Source organism: Leptonychotes weddellii, chromosome 2, assembly GCF_054177405.1.
Source record: "Leptonychotes weddellii isolate Sample4059 chromosome 2, ASM5417740v2, whole genome shotgun sequence".
In the NCBI taxonomy this organism is placed as follows: Eukaryota; Metazoa; Chordata; class Mammalia; order Carnivora; family Phocidae; genus Leptonychotes; species Leptonychotes weddellii.
In genome coordinates, this window is record NC_138370.1 from 35,905,742 (window position 1) to 35,916,486 (window position 10,745).

Genomic DNA, 10,745 nt, shown 5'->3' on the forward strand with positions numbered 1-10,745 from the left:
GACTTCAGACTCCAGGTTGTCACTTGAACAATCTCCTTACTTACATTGTTCCTCTTAGCAGAGATTTTAAAAGTCAGCATTGAGAGACCATGAGCTCAGGGCTGTTCCTTCTGAAAAGCGCCTGTGGTGCAGCTAGTCTGGGCTGCCATTTCAGACCCAGGCACCTTCACCAGGAGCAGAGTCAAGGGTAAGTGTGGTATCCTCTTGTGGGAGCTGAGAATGCCTGAGGAGAAGCCATCCCTCCTCCAACTGGAGAGACCAACAAGCAGGTATTGCCAAGATTCTTTTTAGTAAAGAGTTCTGGGTCAATCTTAATGCACAGATGGATGGGCGAGCAAGGCCACCCCATGGAGAATGGCCATAAGAATTTTAGCCTGGACTTTTTTAAGTGGGTGTGCACAAGAGCAAAATTCATGGGCTTTCATAACAAACCCTTACATATGCCCAGCTACTCTCTGAACTCTACATGTATTAAGTCATGTAAGCTCACCGAAGAGGTAGGCCCTGTTCACAGATGAAGATGAGACCCAGGGCCACACAACTAGTAAGTGTCAAAGCCTAGATTTGGACTCAGGCAGTTGGAGCCAAAGTCCAAACTCCTAACCATGTACAATTTTTGTTTGTAAAGCATTTGAAGCAGGTAGTTAGAAACATCTACCAAATTTGGTAACATTGCTTCTGTGATCACTGCTCTGGAGGTTTCCTTCTGACAGTAAGCATCAGCCCCCTTGGCTCTTCAGTCCACTCCTAGCTCAAGGCAGTGAAAATTACAGTCTGAATATAAAACAACGTATGCCTTTGCTTTCACCATAGTGGGGGTGTTTATGTCCCATTTAGCCAAAAGGCGATATCAAAGCATTAACAAACAAATTGAAATTATGGGGTTCAGAACACTTCCCCTGATTTTACTGCTCCATCTACTGATCCTGACTGCTATTATAAAATTGTAGTACCAAGCGTGTATGAGTATCGATAACTGTGGGTCTTTGATGAGTTCATGTGTTGGCTCATCATCAATATGAAAGCTAGGAAAGAGTCAACAAACACCACACATGATCTAATATTGTTCCTGGTGGACTTCAACACCAAATGGTAATTGGTTAAAAATATGGTCTGTGGTTGAAAAACCTTATCTAAAAGCCTGCCTGCTTCTCACATAAAACATTGTTCTGAAAAACCTAGGCTTCAAGTTAGTTCATCAAGCAAACATTTTCCATAGAATGTCCCCAAACTAATAAGTCTGTATTTGAGAGACACAGAGAGATGTCTCTTTTTAAAGATGGGCTAAACTCTCATTTTTGTCCAGCTAGTCAATGGAAGTTCATAGAGTTGACAAAGGTAAACAATACTAGGACTGGGGACCCACCAGTCAGTGATCTTCCTCTTGTGTACTATCCTGCTACAGTTTTACACAATGTGAGGAGTCTGCAAACACTGGGGCTTTTAGACCTGGGAAGGTAAGGTGCCACAAGCTCAACTGGAAGCTAAGAACCCATATTCTTAATCCCCAGGCTTTTGCCTCAGGTAATTGTCCTGAAATTTGTTTTTATTATCAGCTCTATCAGCCACATTCAGGTCATCTCACCGAGTTTTATTACAACTGTTTTCCAAGCAAAGTAAAATTTATAACAGACTTTAAATTTGATAAGGTCTCAGTTAGATGCTTCTGACCTTTTGTTTGCACAGGTCTTTACCAATCCAGCTAATTGGTGTGTGTGTGTGTGTGTGTGTGTGTGTATTTTTGAAGTTTTGCTTTGTTTTGTTTTTGACATTTAACTAGTTCTTGTCCAAGTAGGCACAGGAGGGTAAGGCCAACTTTTTCTGGAATGCTTGACAACTAAACCAAATTTTAAGTTTTTCACACTCTGCTAGTGAGACCTCTACCTCAAGGGCCTGGAGATAAAATATGTTGAACTTGAAGAGTTTGAAAGTTCTTCTTACCATTCAGTCCTTTTTATCCCCCCTAACTTTCCCAAGACAAAATTATAGACCTGGTGAGTTCTGAAACAGTTGTGTCCATGGTTTGAACAAGAGGGGCTTATTCCCTTTCCACTTGATCCAGATTATCCGTCCTTTGGATGTTTTTAACCCAAGTGGGCTGACTTCAACAGAGTCAATAATGTTAGAAGAGGCAAAATAAAGAAGGGGTGCTGTTAAAATTTCCCCCAATGCATTCAACAAGCTACCATTTGATACCACAGGTTCTATTCATAAATGAGTTTGTTGGGAACTTTCGCTTTCAATCGGTACAACTATCTCTAAAGATTTGTCACACAAAGAAGTAAACTGCCCATCCCCTAGTGGCCCCCAGTGGAGCCCAAGAAGAGTTGCTGCCAATCTGGGTGCCCAGGACCCCCCAAAACAACCAGTACAAGAGAAGTGTATATAAATAAAGTTCAAGATATCATTTTTACAAGACCATGTGTCCAAACATGCCATGAACGCCCTGACAGGGAATCTGAGTGTTAAGACAAATCACATACAGCTTGCCAGGGAACAAGATCAACTCTAGAAGAAAAATAGCCTTGTCCTGTGAGCTGGGTGATCTGACAGCAGTCCCCCTGAGTCTGACAGAGATAAGAGTGGCCAGTCCACTTTTACTTCTGCCAAAGTAATTTTTTCCCTGATGGCCGGAGAGATAAAAGACCTAAACCATAAATATCAGCAGGTGAATTTGTAAAATCCAGGTTATTTTCAAACAGAGAATGTTTATCAAAAAAAAATTCAAAATAGGAAAAAACCTCCAAGCTATTGTCTTTGGGGCTCCAAATGGCCAAATTCCCAGAAGGGAATTGTAGTTATTGTGGAGGTCACCCCAGGATGTGTACCAGGTACAAAAAATCCTGGCATTGGCTTTTCAGCTTGGCTGGGTACTTTCCAAGGTATCTTCTTTCTATGGGCCAACAGACCTCCTGTTTGGCAGGCAAGATCATTCCAGTCAAAAAGGGAGGGTGGGGGCGCCTGGGTGACTCAGTCAGTTAAGCGTCTGCCTTCGGTTCAGGTCATGATCCCATCGAGCCCCCCATTAAGTTCTCTGTTCAGCAGGGATCCTGCTTCTCCCTTTTCTTCTGCCTGCCACTCTGCCTGCTTGTGCTCTCTCTCTCTTTCTAATAAATAAATAAAATCTTTAAAAAAAAAAAAAAGGAGGGGAGTTCTCACGGGTTGAGATCACCCTGGAAGCATTAACTGGGGAGGTGGACAAAAGACAGTGCTCATGGCTATTACCAGGAACAGAGGAATCAGGCATCTTGCTGGAAGAGCTGAGGGATAGTCATGAGACCATCGCTCAATTGGGAGTAAGCTAGAGAAGAAGTCATACGTTTGTGTTTGATGGCAGCTGAGAGGAAGGCAATCCCACAAACTGGAAAAATCCAGTTGGAAACAAACCGTAAGAGGAGATTGTTGCCCCAGTAGGGAACTTCATAGAGACCTGGTAGGGCATTTAGAACATGATCTATGCAGATTGGGAGCTAACGGTGGATTGAGCTACCTTCCAGGGACTTGTTGTCCATTGGTAGGTAAAGCCAAAGATTCCTAGCGTTCACCCTCAGAGCTAACCTCATGCTTCAAGGACACAAAGCATTGTGCCCTTGATCTAACAGAAGGAGAGCACTTTCTCCTCAGAGCTGCTTACGGGCATCTAACCCATGTTCACAGCCGCAGTCAGTGTGACCCTGGCCCCAGTAACAGGGTGAGGAAGCTGGGAAGAACCACACTGCAGATGGTCTTTACAGTCCTGCCAGGAAAGAGAGTGGAACAACTGAGCAATATATTGGGGTGACTTTCAAGGGTATCTATTGGGAATATCAACACTACATGATTCTTCATCAAGGTCAAACAAGAGACATAACAAACATATCTCCCCTAGGATGTGACTTCCTCTTACCCATCCACCTGAGTCATGATATACTAATTGTCATGTGTTTTAGTCAGCTGGGGCTGCCATAACAAAATACCATAGACTGGGTGCTTAAACAACAGAAATTTAATTTCTCATAGTTCTAAAGGCTAAAAGTCAGAGATAAGGGTGCCAGCAAGGTCAGTGCTTGGTGAGAGCTCTCTTCCTTGCAGATGGCCTCTATCATGTCATGTGTTCACATGGCAGAGAGAGGGGGAGAGAACTCCAGTGTCTCTTCTTATAAGAACACAATCCCATCATGAAGGGATCCCACTCGCATGACCTCATCTAACCTGAATTACCTCTCAAAGACCTCATCTTTAAATACATTGAAGGTTAGGGTTTCAACATATGAATGGTAGAAGAAGAGACAAATTCAGTTCATAGCAGCCTGTTTTGCCATAAATCCAGTCACTCTCTGTTACTGATCTTCATTAACAAACAACATTGTTTCAACATGTCAGCCTTGATATTAACTTAGTGAGGTTATGGTTCTATGGAGACAATTAAAAGAGCTAATAGACAAAGTGATGGGATAGAATAAATGAATGCTCACCAAATACTTATCCCTCACCCCAACTGCCCCTCATTTTCTTCCAGAGCCCATTTCCAAACTTTGTGCTCTTAACTCAAATGTCTTCCAAATTCTCTGCTCCAACCCAATTAAGACACCCTGGGTTCTGGAAACTTCAAAAAGGATACATTACTAGCCCATGAAACATGGCAGGCACTATTGTGGGAAAATTTGAAACTCGGAAAGAACAAGAGAACCTCTCCACCCACAAGGTATGCAAAGAGCAGAGATCACAACCATTACCAACATATATTTTTTGAGACCAGTACAGTGCTAGGTTCAGAAGGATACATGAAGGAAGGTCCTCAAAAAGCTCACATTACCTTAATAAGGAGCATTGGAATTATAATTTATGTGGTTCTGACTCTAAGTGCTGAAAGGTCTTGGAAGAGGAAGAAATCTGGGTCAACCAGAACAATCAGAGAAGAATTTATGGGGGAGGACATATGGAAAGTGGAGCTTGAAAGATGTGTAAACATTTTAGAGAGGAGAGAGAAGAGTTTATCAGGCAGGAACCAGCATGAGCAGAAGCACTCAGGCAGGGATCTGATGGGTAGAGGGCATGAGGAGACCTATGTGCTGGAATGGTGGCTAGGTGTTAGGATGCATTCATTCATTGGCTCATCCTTTCATTCATTAATAAATATTTATTGAGCACCTATTATGTAACAGGCACTATTCTTGCTAAAGAGGACTCAGTAGTGAACAAAAAGATCCCTGCTGTCATGGAGCCTCCATTCTAGTAAGAAAGAAAAAACAAATAAATATATAATGTCAGATGGTAAAAAAATTATGAAAAAAAAATAAAGGAGGATTAAGATTTCTAATCAAGTAAGACAATTACCTGCTTGCCTAAAACATTCAAAATATTGACAAAAATATATAATGCAATGACTTTTAAGATACTGTACATCAGGCAACAATGGACTGTGATTCCTAAAAGACAAGAAACAAAGTGCACCCAACAGTAGTCCCACTTTGAGTTTCCAGATCAAGGCACAAGGAAGAGGAACCAAGATGGAGCCCAGCAGATTCCTCTAGTGAGAAGACAGAGTTGAGAGTCTAGAGAGACCAAGAAAGTTAGAGTTCCCAAGGCAAAATAAAAGAGGAGAGAGATGTACACAGAGATAACCCTGAAGATCAGGAGAAGGGTTCCACTGAGTAGTCATCTGAGTACTGATCGGCACATGTATGTGTGTAGAAAATGTCTAAGGCCAGGGAAAGAACCATCCAAAAGACTTAAAGGGAACAGTACCCTGTGTTCACAAAGGGCCAGGAACAGTACTTGCTCCCATCAGTCATACTGTGAAACTTCATAATTCTAGGACTTTGCCTTAAGAGGGAAAGTAATAATAAACCCTAGACCAAGCACTGCTTTGGTCCTACCTAGCAAATCTTAAGCACAAGACCCAAAAGGTCAAAATATTTCCAGTTTCATCACAGACTATTTCATCACAGACCGAAGTTCAAGAATATTTATATGAAAATAAAAATATCCAGCACCCAACAAGGTAAAATTCACAATGGCTGGCATCCAATAAAAAATTATCAGGCATATAAAGAAGCAGGAAAATACAATCCATGTTGAAAAAGAGTAATCAGTTGAAACCAACTCAAAACTGACACAAACATTAGAATTACTAGCAAAGATAGTAAACAGTTTTTATAACTGTAATTCACAAAGTTAAGTAAAGACATAAGAGATACAAAAAGTTGAAAACTACGACATCTAAAATAAAATTGAATGGTATAGAATTAGTAGCCAATTAAACATTTCAGAAGAAAACATTAGTATACTTTGAAAACATACCAGTAGAAATTATTCAAAATGAAACACAGAGAGAAAAAAGAATTTTAAAAATAAACACAACATTAGGCTGTGGAACAATTTCAAGTGACCTCCTGTATGTGTAATTAGTGTCAAAGTAGGAGAGGGAGAAAGGGAAGACAGAAATATACTTGAATATTGGCTGAAATTTTTTCAAATTTGATAAAAACTATAAACCCATAAATTCAAGAATCTCAATAAAGGCCAAGTTCAAGAAACATGAAGAAAACGATACATAGCACATAATAATCAAATCAAACCAGTGAAAAATAAAAAATCTTAAAAGCAGACAGAGGTAAAAAGAGGTGCTATATACAGAGGAACAAGGATACTATGACAGCAGATATCTCATCAGCAATAATGCAAGCCAGAAAGCAATGAAGCAACATCTTTAAGGTACTGAAAGAAAATTTTGTCTACCTAAAATTCTGTAGAGCAAACATATCCTTAAAAAACAAAGACAAAATCATGACTTTTGAGACATACAGAAACTGGAAGAATTCCTCACCACCAGCCGACCTAGAGTATAAGAAATGGTAAAAAAGAAGGAAAATGATACAGATGAAAATACAGATCTACAGAAAAGAATGAAGAATGCTAATATTGTAAATATATAGGTAAATATATAAGATTTGTTTCTTATTATTTAAATATCTTTTAAAAATAATTAGTTACACAAAAACAATCACAATGTAGTATAGGGTTTATAACATATGTAAAAGTAAAATATATGGCAAAACAACACAAAAGATGTTGAGAGAAATGGGAGTATACTGTTGTAAGTTTCTCACATTGTACACTTAATAGTAGACTGATAAGTTAAATATGTATATTATAAACCCTAAAGCAATCAGTAAAATAACAAAACAAAGAATTATAATCATCTTACAAGTGAAATAATAAAAGTAATCAATCCAAAAATAGATAGAAAAAGGAAGATGAGAACAAAGAATAGTGGAACAATTAGATAACAACTAGCAAGGTAACAGATTTAAACATAACTATATTAATATTCACATTAAGTGTAAATGGTCTAAATACTCCAAATAAAAAGAAGTGATTGTTAAATTGGAAAAAAAAAAAAAAAAGCAAGGCCCACTGTATGCTGCCTATAAGAAATACACCTTAAATATAAAAGCACAAATATGTTAAAAGCAAAAGGATGGAAAAGGATATACTACACTAACACTTACCAAAAAAAACTACAGTATCTATAGTAATACTACACAAAGTAGATTACAGAGTAAAGTATATAATCAGAGGTAAAGAAAGTCATTTCATAATGATAAAATGGTCAATTCATCCATATGACAAAACAATTCCCAAAATGGTGATGCATCTAATAATAAAGATTCAAAGTACATGAAGAAAAAAACTGATAAAACTATAATGAGACAATTTTAGTCAAAACTTCAGTACTCTCTATAATTGATGGAAAAAAATAGACATGGGGTGCCTGGGTGGCTCAGTCGTTAAGCGTCTGCCTTCAGCTCAGGTCATGATCCCAGTGTCTACACTGGGATTGAGCCCCGCATCGGGCTCTCTGCTCAGGGAAAGCCTGCTTCTCCCTCTCCCACCCCCCTGCTTATGTTCCTGCTCTCACTATCTCTCTCTTTGTCAAATAAATAAATAAAATCTTTTAAAAAAGAAAAAAATAGACAGGAAATCAATAAGGACATAAAAGATTTAAGCAATGGTATCCATTAACTTGACCTAATTGATACTTATAGGAAACTCCACCCACAAAAATAGAATACACATTCCTTTCAGGTGCACACAAAACATTTCCTAAGATAGACCATATTCTGAGCCATAAACTTAAAGTCTTAAAAATTGAAAAGAATCTGTCATACAATGTAAATTCCCTGACCACAATGGAATTAAACCAGAAATAAATAACAGAAAGTTTTCCGGAAAGTCTCTCAATATTTACTAACACACTTTTAAACAACCCACAAATCAAAATATAAATCAAAATGAAAAATAGAAAGTATTTTGAACTGAATGAAAATGGCAAAAACACAACAAATTTGCAGGATGGTACTAAAATACTACTTTGGGGAAATTTATAGGACTAAATCCCTTTTTTGAAAAGAAGAAAGTTCTCAAAACTTCAGTTTACACCTTAAGAAACTAGAAAAAGAAGAGCAGACTAAACTCAAAATAAGTAGAAAAAGGAAATAAGATCAGAACAAAAATCAATTAAATAGAAAACAGGGAAGCCATATAGAAAAATCAATGAAACCAAAAAAATGTTTCTTGAGAAGATCAATAAAATTGATGAGTTTCTAGTTTTTTCAGGAAAAAAGGAGAGAAGACAAAAATCACCAGTGTTAGGCATGACAGAGGAAATATCACTACAGAGTCTATACATACTGAAAGGATAATAATAGAATATTATTAAAAACTTTATGCCCATAAACCGACAACAACTAAAACAAAATAGACATATTTCTTGAAAAACACAAACTACCATTGTTCAGTCAAGAATTTGATGACTTGAATAATCTTATTATATCTATTATAGACACTTTTTCCCACAAAGAAATTTCCAGGCCCAGACGGTTTCACTGACAAATTCTACCAAAATTTTAAGGAAGAAATAATATTAATTCTATACCAACTCTCCCAGAAAATTGAAGATGAGGAATACTTCCCAACTTATTCTCTGAGATCAGCATCACCCTGATACCAAAACCAGACAAAAATATTACAATAAAACAACAGACCAGTATCCCAACAATTTGATATCCAGAAGCAAAAAAATAAACTCCAATCCACATTTTGACATGATATGCAAGAATTAACTCAAAATGGATCATGCACCTAAATATAAAACCTAAAACTACAAAACTTCTAGAAGAAAATATAGAAGAAAACCTTTGTGACCTCAAGTTAGGGAAAGATTTCTTAGCTCCAACACCAAAAGCATTATCCATAAAGGAACAAATAGGAAAACTGGACCTCATCAACCTTCAGCATTTCTGATTTTTGAAAGACATTAGTAAGAGAATGAAATGACATGTCACAGACTGGGAGAAAATTATATATTTAATTTAAAAACATGCATCCAGTTCTCTCTTTTTCTCTGCCATCATGGTGTATGCGGTTGACTGTTCCTCACCATGTCTTCTCACAAGACTTTCAGGATCAAGAGATTCCTGGCCAAGAAACAAAAGCAGAATCATCCCACTCCCTAGTGGATTCAGATGAAAACTGGTAATAAAATCAGGTACAACTCCAAGAGAAGGCATTGGAGAAGAACCAAACTGAGTCTATAAGGGATCGCACATGAGATGGCACACATATTTATGCTGCATGGAGGTCATGTGCTCACATCCTATCACTCTGTGAATATCAATACCACCTGAACAATAGACATGTTTTATCAGGGAAATTATTTTTCTCTGTTACTATGCTTTTGCACCAATAGGTTAGTTCAGTAATAAATATGTGAGACCTTAAAAAAATTGCATCCAGGAAGCATAAAGAATTCTCAAATTCAATAATAAAAGATAGACAACCAAACAAAATAATAAATCTATGAGCACACCCTAGGGTGATCCCTAATAAGTTGTATCCTTGTATAATCACCTTCCCCTGAGTGCAAGTAGAACCCATGACTTGCTTTTAACCAATAGATTATGGCAAAGGTGATGGGATGTTACTCCCATGATTACCTTATGTTACACAAGACTCTATTTTGGCAGACTGGAGAGAGTCACATGGCAAGAACCTGCAGGCAGCCTCTGGAGTTAAGAGGAGATTCCAGATAAGATAGCTAGTAATAATCTGGGACTCTGGTCATACAGCTGCAAGGAAATGAGTCCTGCCAACAACTTGATAAGCTGGGATGTGGATCCTTCCCTAGTCAAGCCACCAGATTAGAAATCAACCGGGACACCATGTTTACAGCCTGGGGAGACCCTGAACAGAGCACTCAGCAAAACTGTGCCCAGACTCCTTACCCACAGAAATCATGAGTTAATAAGTGTGTACTGCTTTAAGCTACTAAGTTTGTGATAGTTTGTTATGCAGCAGAATACTAATACAATGGATAAAAGTTTTGTACAGACACTTCACCAAATAAGATATATGGGTGTCAAATAAGCACATGAAAAAAATGCTACCTATAATTAGTAATTAGGGATATCTAAGTTACAACTGCAATGAAATAATAATACATACCTTTTAGAATTGCCAAAAGTGGTGGCAAGGACATGGGAAAACTACAACTCACATGTGCCTGGTTGATCTGTACAGTGTTACAGCCTCTTCAGAAAGCAGTTAAACAGTTGCTTGAAGTACACAACCTAACCCTCCACCTAAAGGAGCTGGAGAAAGAACAGCAAATAAAGCCTAAACCCAGCAGGAGAAGAGAAATCATAAAGATCAGAGCAGAAATCAATGAAATAGAAACTAAAAGAACAGTAGAACAGATCAAC

At 38.0% G+C, this 10,745-nt stretch overlaps 1 long non-coding RNA gene and 1 pseudogene across 1 annotated transcript in view; one reads left to right on the forward strand and one right to left on the reverse strand.

The window, feature by feature from the left end:
* LOC145718469 (uncharacterized) overlaps positions 1-10,745 on the reverse strand; it is a 436,241-nt gene that overhangs the window by 20,841 nt on the left and 404,655 nt on the right. The gene's annotated exons all lie outside the window — the stretch shown is intronic.
* Positions 9,426-9,622, forward strand: LOC102726704 (large ribosomal subunit protein eL39-like; annotated as a pseudogene).